Raw genomic sequence first — 13,046 nt, forward strand, 5'->3', positions numbered from 1 at the left:
TGTTTGGCAGTGCCACACTGTACTCTTTGCGCCTCATCTGGCATATCCGCCAACCATTCTATTGGTAGCAGAGCGTGTGGGGCATCCAAAAAAATGCGGCATCGTTCAGCTGTACCTGCGGTACAACCACAGCAGCTGGATGCGGAGATGGAAACAGAACATCCCACTTAAGATGGCTCTACGATGTTTGCAAGCGAATATCAACCACTGTGCTAGAGCTCAGGACCTCCTGGTTCAGAGCATGGCGCAGTGGTTGGTGCACGTTGCAGTTGTTGCGGAGCCATATTTTATTCCAAATCGGGATGACTGGTTAGGAGATTGTGATGGCCTCGTAGCCATTGTGGTGAAAATGCCTGAAGACACCCCACCTCTTGGAAGAACTATTAAAGGTCATGGTTGGGTTGCGGTTTTACTGGGTGAAACGCTCATCATTGGAGGGTATTTCTCTCCCAACAGGCCACTATCAGAATTCGAGGACTATCTACTGGAGTTGGAGGCTATTGTAAGACAAAACAACTACCGTCGAGTGTTGCTGGCTGGAGACCTCAACGCAAAGTCTGCGACATGGGGCTCTCCAGTAACTAGTGCACGTGGAACACTTTTGGATGAGTGGATAGTAGCTGTTGGTTTGGTAGTTATGAATCAGGGCTCCGTAAATACGTGTGTACGTCAACAAGGTGGATCTATCGTAGACATTACACTTGCGTCGGCCACGTTGGCTAGCAGCGTTCAGGGCTGGAGGGTACTTGAGGACGTAGAGACACTGTCTGACCACCGATATATCCGGTTTGACGTCTCCGTTGCTCAAATGCCCCAAACCGGTCAAAGCCGGATTGCCTGTTCGGGAGAAGGTCCACGGTGGGCATTAAAGCGTCTTGATCGCGAAGCATTGCAGGCCGCAGCGATCGTTCTGGCCTGGGCGTCACCGCAAATAGAGGCTGTTGATGTTGAGGCTGAGACTGAGTGGTTTCGCCAGGCCCTCTCAGAAGTTTGTGATGCAGCCATGCCCCGGGTCAGATCTCTGCCTCCCAAGAGGCAGGTTTACTGGTGGTCTGAGAATCTCACAACACTGCGTAGCGCCTGCGTTAGGGCCAGGCGCCGATACAGCCGGTTACGTCGACGCCGCTTCCGTGATAGGGAGTTGGAGAATCAGCGCTATGCAGAATATCGCGAGGCGATTAACGAATTGAAGAGAGCCATTGAGAGGGCAAAGGCAAAAGCCCGGGAAGATTTCTTAGAATCTCTTTCTAGGGATCCATGGGGCAGGCCGTACAGGTTGGCGCTGTGCAAGTTGCGCCCCAGGGGTCCACCATTGACGAGGACGTTGGAGCCTGAGTTCCTGGATAGAGTAGTGGGGACCCTGTTTCCAATCGGGGATGCTGCAGTTGTGCCGCCTGTAATGGCTCAGCCGTTGTCAGCGCAACATCTTACCGATGTGCCAACTGTTACGGAAACAGAGTTTCATAAGGCACTGATACGACTTCGGGGTAAGAATACAGCCCCTGGTCCTGACGGTGTACCCGGAAGAGTACTGGTAATGACAATGGATTGGTTGGGTGGAAGACTGAAGAAACTCTTTACTCAATGTCTTCTTGACGGTACTTTCCCACGCCAATGGAAGATAGGAAGGCTTGTGTTGCTACGAAAAGAAGGCCGTCCAATGGACTCTCCTTCGGCATACAGGCCAATAGTCTTATTGGACGAAGTAAGCAAGCTTTTCGAGCGAGTAATTGCTGGTCGGCTGATTCAGCACTTGGAGGGTGTTGGTCCCGATCTAGCCGACTGCCAGTTTGGTTTCAGGAGGCGGCGCTCGACTCTCCACGCAATATTGCGTGTTAAGAATATAGTGGAGCAAGCAGTTTGCCGTGGCAAGTTCGTCATCGCGGTGTCTTTGGATATAGCAAACGCATTCAACACCCTTCCCTGGGCTACGATCAGGGAAGCATTACGGTTTCACGGGGTGCCTCCTTACCTGTGCCATATCGTGGAATCGTACTTATCTGAGAGGTGGGTTGAATATCCTGGGAGGCTTGGCTGGCAGCGCCGAGCAATCACATGTGGTGTTCCACAGGGGTCGGTTTTGGGACCACTTCTGTGGAACATTGGTTATGATTGGGTGCTGCGAGGTACCAATGTCGAGGGTACTGAGGTGACATGTTATGCCGACGACACTCTGATAACTGCTGGAGCGAAGACTTTTGCTGAGGCAGTCTTGCTGGCTGAGACTGGAACAGCCCAGGTAATCGCACGGATCCGTCAAATAGGTCTAGAGGTTGCTCCATCTAAATCGGAAGCCATATGTTTCCGTGGTTCACGACGAGGTCCTCCACCTGGGTCTTGTTTAAATGTGGGAGGAGTGTCCATTGCCATCCAGCCGTCGATGAGGTATCTCGGACTCATGTTGGATGGCAAATGGACCTTCTATCCGCATTTTAAGTGTCTGGCGCCCAAACTTCTTAGAGTAGCGGGCGCTCTCAGTGGTTTACTGCCGAATATTAGGGGACCGAATGAATCATGTCGCAAGCTGTATGAGGGGATTGTGCGGTCGAAGGCTCTTTATGGAGCTCCTGTCTGGGCTGATTCGCTGACGAGCCGAAATATCAGCCTCTTACGTAAGCCTCAGAGGATGATGGCGATCAGAGTCGCCCGGGCATACCGTACAGTCTCTTATGACGCAGCCTGCTTACTTGCTAGATGTCTCCCCTGGGACTTGGAAGCGGAGATTCTTTCAGCCATGTTCCACTGGCGAGAAGAAGTAGGCATGCATCGGAGCATATCTCCAAGAGACATGGACAGGCGTAGGGCCAGACTCCGAAGACAGGCAACGGAGGCATGGGCCAGACGGCTAGCGAACGCGCAATATGGCATGATGTCTATCCATGCCATTTTGCCTGTATTTCAGGAATGGATGACTAGGCGCCACGGCTCGCTCTCATTCCGCACGACACAGATTCTGACGGGGCATGGTTGCTTCGGTAAGTATCTGTGTCGAATAGGAAAACAGCCAAATGCTGCTTGTCACCATTGTGACTGTGAGGAGGACACGGCTCAGCACACCTTAGAGTCGTGTCCAGCGTGGACAGCGGAACGCGATGCACTACGTGCTATGGTTGGATCAGACCTTTCACTTCCGATCGTAGTTGGTGCCATGTGTGAAAGAGAGGACGTGTGGATGGCAGTGCTGTCTTTCTGTGATGCAGTGATGTCACAGAAAGAAAGTGCTGAGCGCGACCGGGAGCGTAGGAATCCCGTGCGTCGCAGAGCACGCCGCAGGGGACGTCGGGTCACTTAGTAGACCCGACGAGCTCTTGCCTTTATCGTTGCAGAGTGTGTGCGGCGGGGGCTGCGCACATTCAATAGGCAACGTGAGGAGGGCGACAGACTGTTGTGGCTGCAGTCTGTCGTAGTGTTAGGCATGCGCGTAGGGTAGTCCGCGACTACATGCGAGTGGATTGCCAATGGCAGGCGCGCGAGGGGTACCGTGAGCGTTCCTACCGGAGATCCCGGGATCCCCTCTTTACCTGCGCGAAAGTAGGCCACCGTGAGGTTTTAGTCAGTAGAAGTCTGACATAACCGTGCTGCTGCCCCCGAAGCAGCCGGTATTCATGAAGAATTTCCTCACGTTAAAAAAAAAAAAAAAAAAAAAGGGTGGACTATCCTAATACTAAGTCCTAACTCCTAATACTATTAACCAATAGAAACGCACGTTTCACGCGTGTTATTAAATTAATTTGTATGATTATAAATAACATTTCATAATTCATTACAAGCCTATGATCATAAAATCATTAACATATACATATTACAAACACTACGTCGGATGAGATATAATTGTAATAGCTATGTAATGACAGCGATAAAATGTTAAATAGATGTTACTATTTGTGCTATAAACGCAATTGTAATTGTTGTGTGAATCCCACCTACATTTAAGTATTTGTAAGTAGAATTATTATTATATCTGTTTGCTGAAAACGTGAAGGAAAAAATTATGAGCAAACGCCATGTCAAAGAATTAAATGTTCGACGACATGTGACATTTGCCAACCCGCACTTGGCCAGCTGTACACTCATAGGTACGTCCATATCTCAGCAGTGGGAAGGGAATACAATTTCATACGTCTGGATGATGATAATGCATATAATACTAGCTTTCCGCCCGCGGCTTTGCCCACGTAGTCAAAGAAAAGTCCGCATAGTTCCCGTTCTCGTGGGATTTCCGGGATAAAACCTATGCCCTTTCTCAGAAATCTAGCTGTGTCTGTACCAAATTTCATCCAAATCTGTTCAGTGATTGCAGTGTGAAGAAGAGACAAAAACAAATTTAAAGTTTTGATAACCAAAAAATTATACCGTAAAAAGTAATATATACCTATCTGATGTGTTTTTTATTTTACGATCTTGTATGAATAAAAACAACATATATAAAGCCTTGTTCAATCAACGCGAACATATATTTCGTAAAATATGATACATGTATAGTTGTATACTTAAAAGACACGCCTTTTATGTGAATTTTTGATTGCATAAATATTATCGTGTAATATTATGCCATATTAGTAGGTATATTATGAAGTTTGGTTTAACATTAGTCTAAGTAGACGAGCTCGTAAAAGCTCATAATTTCGTTCAGATATCTTTTATATGTGTTTGAAGTAATGGATACGAAGATTTAAAATATAATAACATATTTATCTTCATAAAAAAATGTTATTTAAAGTTGCAAGTATAGGTAGCACTATCCAACTAAATTACACGAATTGTGTGAAGATGTTTAGGTCTATGTAATAATCATTACAGGACATGTTTCATCCTCTATTTCAATTGACTGTATTGCTGAAAAATAGCTCATTGCTGAGCATGAATCTGTAATTTTTTTTTATTTTAAATTTCATTCAAATTGGTACAAAAGATAGAAAAAATATATTACGGATATAGAAATCGCTAGCTGAAAATTAAAACATTTATCTTCTTTCTATTTTAGTAGGTAATCATATTATTAATACTAATATTATAAAGCTGAAGAGTTTGTATGTTTGTTTGAACCTGCTCATCTCGGGAACTACTGGTCCGATTTGAAAATCTATGTATCATCACGCTAAGACCAACAGGAGCGGAGCCACGCGAGTGAAACCGCGCGGCAAAGCTAGTTAAAATATATACGTATACCTAAGGGAAACTATCAATACTAGGTGAAGGTCAAATAAAGCACGGATAACTTTTAAAAGTCTAAGCTCAATAAGACGAGTCAACCTGCACTACGCTTTCACTTCAGAAGGAAAATCTTCATAGAAACAATTATTGTAATCGTTCGTTCATACTTGAATGGTTAGGTAATCTATACTAATTATAAACCTGAAATTTTTATTTGTTTGCTTGCTTGAATGCGCTAATCTCAGGACCCACGGTTTCGATTTGAAAAGTTATTTCACTGTTGGATAATTAATTCATCGCGCAAATATGTACCAATAGGAGCAGAACAATGCGGGTAAAACGGCGGGGCACAGTTAGTAATAAACACTTTTTTAACCTTTTAACTTCGATGTCAAAGAATCTGTTTGTATGCCTTTCATTTTTAACGCAGGAAAGTGTAGCCATAGTAGGTATATTCAGTAAATATTGATGATAAAAATCAAAGTCAACTATGTACCCTCGTTCTAATTGAAGATGGTTGGCAAAATAGTCTTCATTCTTTGTAACTCGACACCGCGCATTATATCATTTTAATATTATGTTATGAATACCTATTAAAAATCTATGCAAATTACAATTTGTTTTTAATTGCGAAATGCCTGTTGGTAATAAATTGCGAGCTTTTATATAATGTTGATGTGAATGAGGTTTAGATGACTATGGAGAATAAATATTGTTTTGTATTTTTTTTTAAGTAATTAATTTGGTATCTACTTAAAATGAACAGTTAAAGGACTTATAGAATAAAGTTTCGGTTTAATTTTTTCAGGTAATCATTATTAAAAATTACACATTTTTCAATATTTAGTCAAAATCAACGCACATATCCCTTACTGCCTTTGTAGTATTGCACGACGATGCGAAGCATCAGAGAGTGCTTTACGATCGAAAAATTTTTTTCGCCTCATTTTTGCAGCTATTCTTATTATTATAGCCTTGTTAGTTCACGGAATCAAGATATTTTGCATACTATTGTCGAGATAATTTAATGGAGATTAATCCCATACTTTTTAAAAATTGATTTACTTCAATAGAATTGGAAAAAAACACCGAAATAGGTAAAAAAATTTTCCTGTCCGTCATGTGTGAAACCTGAAAACACTATAACTTGTGAAAAAATCCATCATTTGAGTTAAATTTTTTTTTTTTAATATTCTAATCGACGATTGTAGGTCACTGAATGCGAATGTTTAATTAATTCAGTGTCGTTTAATTGCAATTAATAAAAAACGAAAACTACAAGACTGTATTGTATATCTATATATAATGTATATTTTTTTTTTATATTTCATAATTAAATGAGCATTATGAGTCGTGCACTTTTGGATTTTCCAAATAATTTAGTAATTATAAATACTACCTAATGTTACCGTATTGCGTAGTTTCTGTAAAGTTAATAAAAGTGCGACGGTTAATCATCTTTGAAATATTTGCAGCTGCGCCTTATAGAGGAAGTGGTATGTTGTAGCGCAATACTAAAATGAGACATCTTCACATTTTTTATAATCTTGACATTTTATTGTTGTAGTTAATTATATTAATTAAATGTATCGTATAATATAATGTATGTGATATTAATTGTATTGTCATGTTTGTTGAAATATTATTAAAGCTGTCTAGACTCTAGAGCTTTGAAAGTTATTTCAACAAATACTATTATTGAAATTAAATAATATTTTGATGAACTAATAAATATTGATTATAAATGAATGAATGAAAATGCTTTATTGCCTTGAAAATAAATACACAAAATAAAGACAGGACTAAACAGAAACATCAAAGGGCGGCCTTATCTCATATAAAAATTGTATATTAATGAATAAAAATTGTATATACAATAATTCATTTAAACAACAATCGTTTTAAATATATTATTTCTAAAGTTTAAATTTACAATGTAATCGACAAATTACTTATGATTGACATGTTGTAATTTTAGCGGAATCTTAGTTTAACGACTGAACGAAGTTTGACGAAATACGGGAGACAAAGTTATCATTACCAATAGTAATGTGTCAATTTTCTTAAGTTGTAAACTATGATTGTTGTGACCATTTTTTGCAGTAAATCTTGTTATAACACCTCCATTTTCTTGTGCAAGTACTGACGTTGTTAAAATTAACAAACAGATATTAATATGAAGTTTATTCCGAATAATCTATACTATAATAACGCTGAAGAGTTTGTTTGTTTGAACGCGCTAATCTATCTCGAGAACTACTGGTCCGATTTGAAAAATTCTTTCGGTGTTAGGTAGCCCATTTATCAAGGAAGGCTAAGAACAACACTGAGCGGAGCCACGCGGGGGAAACCGCGGAGTTCAGCTAGTTTAATGTAACTATGTATACACATGGGTTTGTAGCTTTTGACAAAATACTACACGGTCATTTAATTCTAAAGAATAATACTATATGCATATATTTTATACTATTGTTATTCAAGAGCAGTGGTGGCTCAGTGGTGAGACCTCGGACTTCGAATCGATAAGTCCGGGGTTCGAGACCAGGCGAGCGCGCAGGAATTAAATTGATTTTTCAATTTATCTGCGCATGTTGTGACATCACCACTGCTCGAACGGTGAAGGAAAACATCGTGAGGAAACCGACATGTCGAAGAATTAAAAAAAAAAGTTCGACGACATGTGTCATCCGCCAACACGCACTTGGCCAGCGCGGTGGATTATGGCCTGTACCCTCATAGGAGGCCCGTGTCCCAGCAGTGGGAACGTATATGGGCTGATGATGATGATGATGATGATTGTTATTCAAATAATTAATGGGAGTTGATTGTATGCTAAATATTTAGACTTATACATAAAATTGAACTTTTGAGTCATGAATCATGATCAATCTATTTTCATAATGCAAACATAAAAGCGCGAAAATTGCAGCAGATGACCTTAAGCATACTATAATGATTGTGAATACATCACGAAGGAAATTATTTAGTACCAATTACCCAAATCGATATATTTTACTATTTATTCGTTTTAATATAAACAGCATAAATGAAACAATAACATAGTGGCAAAGAATTTCTCTACGCATACCTAAATCAGTGATTTTCATCTTTGATTTTTTACTTGTTTAAAAATCACAACCACCATCTTAACTTTAAGGCGAAGACAATCCCTATTAAATCTTAAAATAACGTAATATTTAAATAATTCTTACTCAGTAAACGCTTGTGAAATCACCCGGCAATTAACCGACCGATCATAAGTGGCATTTTGAGTATTTTACGATCGACTTTTGCGTGCACTCCACGAGATGTTACAAAAATTTTGTATTATACATTATATTATTTTATATTCTTGACCTCTTAATGCACAGATTGAAGGTTTGGCGTTTAAGCTAATTTTAATGTTATAAATTAACATTTAATGGTATTATTAACATTGATGTGAGTCGCGAATGATGAAAAACTAAACGTTTTAATTGGCTCCATTATGCTATGAGACGATAAATTGAATGAAAAACATTAAATTTTATTTATATGACGTTTGTGTATGATTAAAATAGAGCTGGTCAAGGATGAGCTGCTGTATCAACTAAAAAAATTGGTTGTCTGTAAAGTCGGTTTACTGACGCTAGTTGAACGTGACAACGTCCGATTGTGCTTTTTTGTCGCTCGTTCCGCGCTCTCGCTTGCACTTCAAGGCCTTACGGAACGGCTCAGAGCGAGGTAACGCCGCATGAGTCATGTTTTTTCGTGCGTGCAGCCGGCTTTATCGAATTATAAGACGTTGTCACGTCAAAATCTTCAGAAACATGTAGGAACATAATATAAGTGTTTCAAAACTTTGGTAGATGTGTAAATAGTCCATTTTCATGATAAAACAATCTCTATATATAAAAATGAATGAAATAGGTAGTCACGAAATTTCGATAATTCTTTAATTATAATTTCTTGAAGTACGAGGATGGTTCTTTTGGAGAGACAACATAAACATTTACCACGGGCGAATCCGGGGCGAACCAGTAGTATATTTTATCGATCGTAAAAGATGATTAATGTAATTTTTTTATTATGTTACAAAACTTATATGTATTTGTTCCAAATGTCTATATTATGATAATCTCGTCAATAAACACTAAAAATGAGACCAACGTAGATACAGCCTTGGTGATATTTTAAAGACCACATATGGATAGTATTACTTGATAAACACTGCTATAATATTATAAAGGTGAAAGATTGCATTATCTATTTTAATTGTTACAAAGGTTGATTTAATTTGAATAAATTTGATACTGTATGTATTTTACAATGCATTAACAAAAAATGTGTGCGTGTACTAGTGTACACACGTAAGAAGTGAAACTTCTTTATGACCTTATTTTTCAAAAAATAATTTACTTTAAGCAACTTTACAGAAATACGTCGAATCACGCGTGGTAGGGATAAGAAAAAGATGGCGCGTAAGGAAAAATGTCACTCGAACGAAAAAATGTTACACTAAATTTTTTTCCAACCCCGATAAAGAAGTTTCACTTCAAAAACTCCGTTCATTCTAGTGAATCAACAGCAGTCAGTAACTCAATATAATATCACTGGTTACTTTTACAATAGAAATAGAAATTATTATAGAAAGAAATTAGCAAAATTTAACTAAGTACTTCATTAAATTGTTAAAAATTAAATTGTACCAAGTCATAGATGACTCCGTAGGAACAAAATGAATAAAAAAACAAATACTTTGTTATTTCCGAATTCCGCCAAGTAATCTTTTAATATATTATACTATTTTTGTAAATTGAGCGATAATGTACGGAACTAATTTTAAATCCATTTGAGATCAACACATATAATATGTTAAATTTAAAATAAGCTCTAATACAATAAAAGATCTCACAATGGCAACGAATAAAAAGGTTACCTATTAATGGGCCTTTTAAGCTCATAAGGGATAACATTTATATTTCCTATTAGATCTACATTTTTTAGCCTCCACAAAGATCGAATCCGAGACTACCCATCGTTAACCTAATGCACTAACCACCAAGCCATACCATTAAAATAACCTTCTTCTTTACTGTATAAAGCAAATAAGTTTTTATAAAACAGAATTTTTATTGACCCAAATAAATTCAGGTTGCTTCGTCATCACATCGACGTAAGAATCACACCCACAGCATGAATGAAGCTTGAGGAGTTATTAATTATTATAAACCTTTAATTAAGACCTTAGCTAAACTATTAAATATTATTGTTAATAATTTGTTATGGTACATGTAAAGGGCAGGTCTGTTTATGTGTATGAAGGCGTTAAAGCCATTGTTTTTAGAACGTACATTTAAAAATTATTGAAACAATAATTTGTTTAAAATATATTACATTCTTAGTAATTATAAGAGCTTTAAATTATTAATAGTATATGTAGTTATTTTTTAGCTTTTTGGTAATTATAAATTAAATATCGATTCATTTCGTTGTATTTTAAACAAGTTCGAAATCTTCTTAAATCGTTACATTATGTAGGTAGACATAACTTAATAGACATAACTTCACACGCATATTTGCTATAGGGCCTAGGCTGTTCACAAAAATCATTGCCAAGTCCGTGCCATGGGTTCCTATTGTTTTAATAGTCCCTTCTATATATCGATAATTTATTTAACTGTATTGATTATCATATTGCAGATAAAAAAGCTAATTATAAAGTTCTCTAAAATCATTAATAAATGTATCAAAATCTCCATTAATAAAAAAAGAAGATATGTGCATAACTATATATTTAATATATTACTATTTTTATACATGTATGATTTGAAATAATAGAATTGGCCAAAATAAACACGCACTCATTAAATCAATATGCAAATGAAGCTATCCCAAAGATCCGGTATATCGTCCAATTTACATTATTTGGTGCATAAAGACCACGACGATGTTATCATAAAGAACATAAAAAAACTTATTTTATTATATTTATTATTCTCTAGGTATTGAAAATGGTAAATCTGAATAACCTTGAAATCACTTTCCTTTATCTTAATGAGCTTATTGCATATTCTTCACACATAGAAACAGTATTACTAAAAAAAATCATTAAATCATTAAAAGCATTTAAAAAACGATTCATTGTTTTTCAGAGCCTTTAGAAACACTATTTAATAGATAAAGTTATGACATAATTCAACGCTTCTGAAAAAAATATTCGTAGTAGAAAAAACTTACTCCTAATTACTAGGTCATTCTACAAACTAACCTAACTTGCTTATCTAAAAAGAACTCATTGTTCCACACATACATCGGACTAAATGACTGTCTATAGCAAAAATGCACAAAAACATACACATTAAAAAATAATGTAACAAAAATTCTAGATTCTTAAAAAACATAGAGTCTACAAAACTCTCACACTAAAAGATAGTATCCAAAAAGGACTCAATTGTTTTACACTACAAATCTGCGAAAGTGCGAGGTGGCATCTCCACGAGGAGGCGAAAGTTATAATCACTTTCATTGGCCGATCCCGACATAATAAAATCGAACTATAAATTTATAAAGAATACACAAAATTCGATCACGAGGCGGTACTCGAACCCGCATCCTTTCGCGCCAAACCGGGGCGGAAGCCTGTCCTATTCAGCCAGTCGTGACCCGCCAGAGCGATCGAATTTTTTTTTCTATTCTTTATAAATTTATATTTATAAAGCATTTGAATGCCATTAAACCAAAAATATAAAATTCAAAATCGAACTGTACAAAAAATAGGTATAAACTACTAACTTAACTTACTATAACGTCCAAAAAGGACTCATTGTTTTACACTACAAATCTGCGAAGATGCGAGGTTGCCTCTCAAACTATTGGCTATATAAGCACTTTCACTGGCCATCTCAAAAAAATCAACCTCTCCAAAAAAAAATAGGTAAAAAGCTACTAACCTAACTTACTATGGCGTCCAAGAAGGACTCATTGTTTTACACTATAAATCTGCGAAGATGCGAGGCTGCACCTCAGGCTTTTTTATAAGAACTTAATGAACTATTGGCCATCTCAAAAAAATCAAACTCTCCAACAAAAATAGGTTAAAACCTTCTGACTTATCTTAGTTTAGCGTCCAAAAAGGAGTCATTGTTTTACACTACAAATCTGCGAAGATGCGAGGTTGCATCTCCACGCTAAGGCTATATAAGCACTTTCACTGGTCCGTCTCGCGAGTCGCGATATACCGCCGAGCGCACTCTGACCTCACACCCCGCGCAGTGATATTGTGTGTGTGACAGTATTGTCGTGTTTTATTTCGTGCGAGGTGAGCGATATTTTTTATTTAAAAAAATATATGAAAAATTTTTTTTGTTGTTGTTGTTGTGTGCTTGATTGTTTTGTGCTTTATTGGTTAAATGTTTAAATTTATTTTTAATGTATTGAAAATTTAATGTTTTTTTTTATTTAAGTTGTATTAAATTCATTCATCCTTTATTTGCGGGTAATTTAATATTTCAAATTTAATATTTAATCCAAAGGTGATAAAGTTCAAAATTGAAAGCTTTTTTTTCCCTTAACCGGGTCACGGGGTGACCTTGAGCGAGATATATAAAAAATATTAATAAGAAGAGTTCATTAAATAAATGATAGACCAAAATGCATAAAAAATACAACAACATAAAAAATATAACGGTCAATTTTCTACATTATTTGTACTCCATAATAAAGACATCAACGTGCGTTTAACGACCTGCGGATTGTCTCTTCGAGTATTTTATAGTACAAAATATACCCTTATCGATGTGTAGCACTTATTTTTATACAATGTTATTTTTATGTGTTTATTTATATTATGATTTGTATGTAAAGATGGTATAATCATCGTTTCTAAAATTTCGATTTAAAAAAAAGCAAAA

The 13,046-nt window shown here is 37.1% G+C and overlaps 1 protein-coding gene across 1 annotated transcript in view; it reads left to right on the plus strand.

The window, feature by feature from the left end:
• Positions 1–12,374: 12,374 nt before the first annotated feature.
• Positions 12,375–13,046, plus strand: part of LOC123701252 (nascent polypeptide-associated complex subunit alpha, muscle-specific form-like) — a 44,599-nt gene continuing 43,927 nt past the window's right edge. Inside the window, exon 1 of the mRNA XM_045648667.1 lies at positions 12,375–12,454. The gene's annotated coding sequence lies outside the window, so the exon portion shown is untranslated. The remainder of the gene's footprint in view (positions 12,455–13,046) is intronic.

Source organism: Colias croceus, chromosome 21 (assembly GCF_905220415.1).
Source record: "Colias croceus chromosome 21, ilColCroc2.1".
NCBI lineage: Eukaryota > Metazoa > Arthropoda > Insecta > Lepidoptera > Pieridae > Colias > Colias croceus.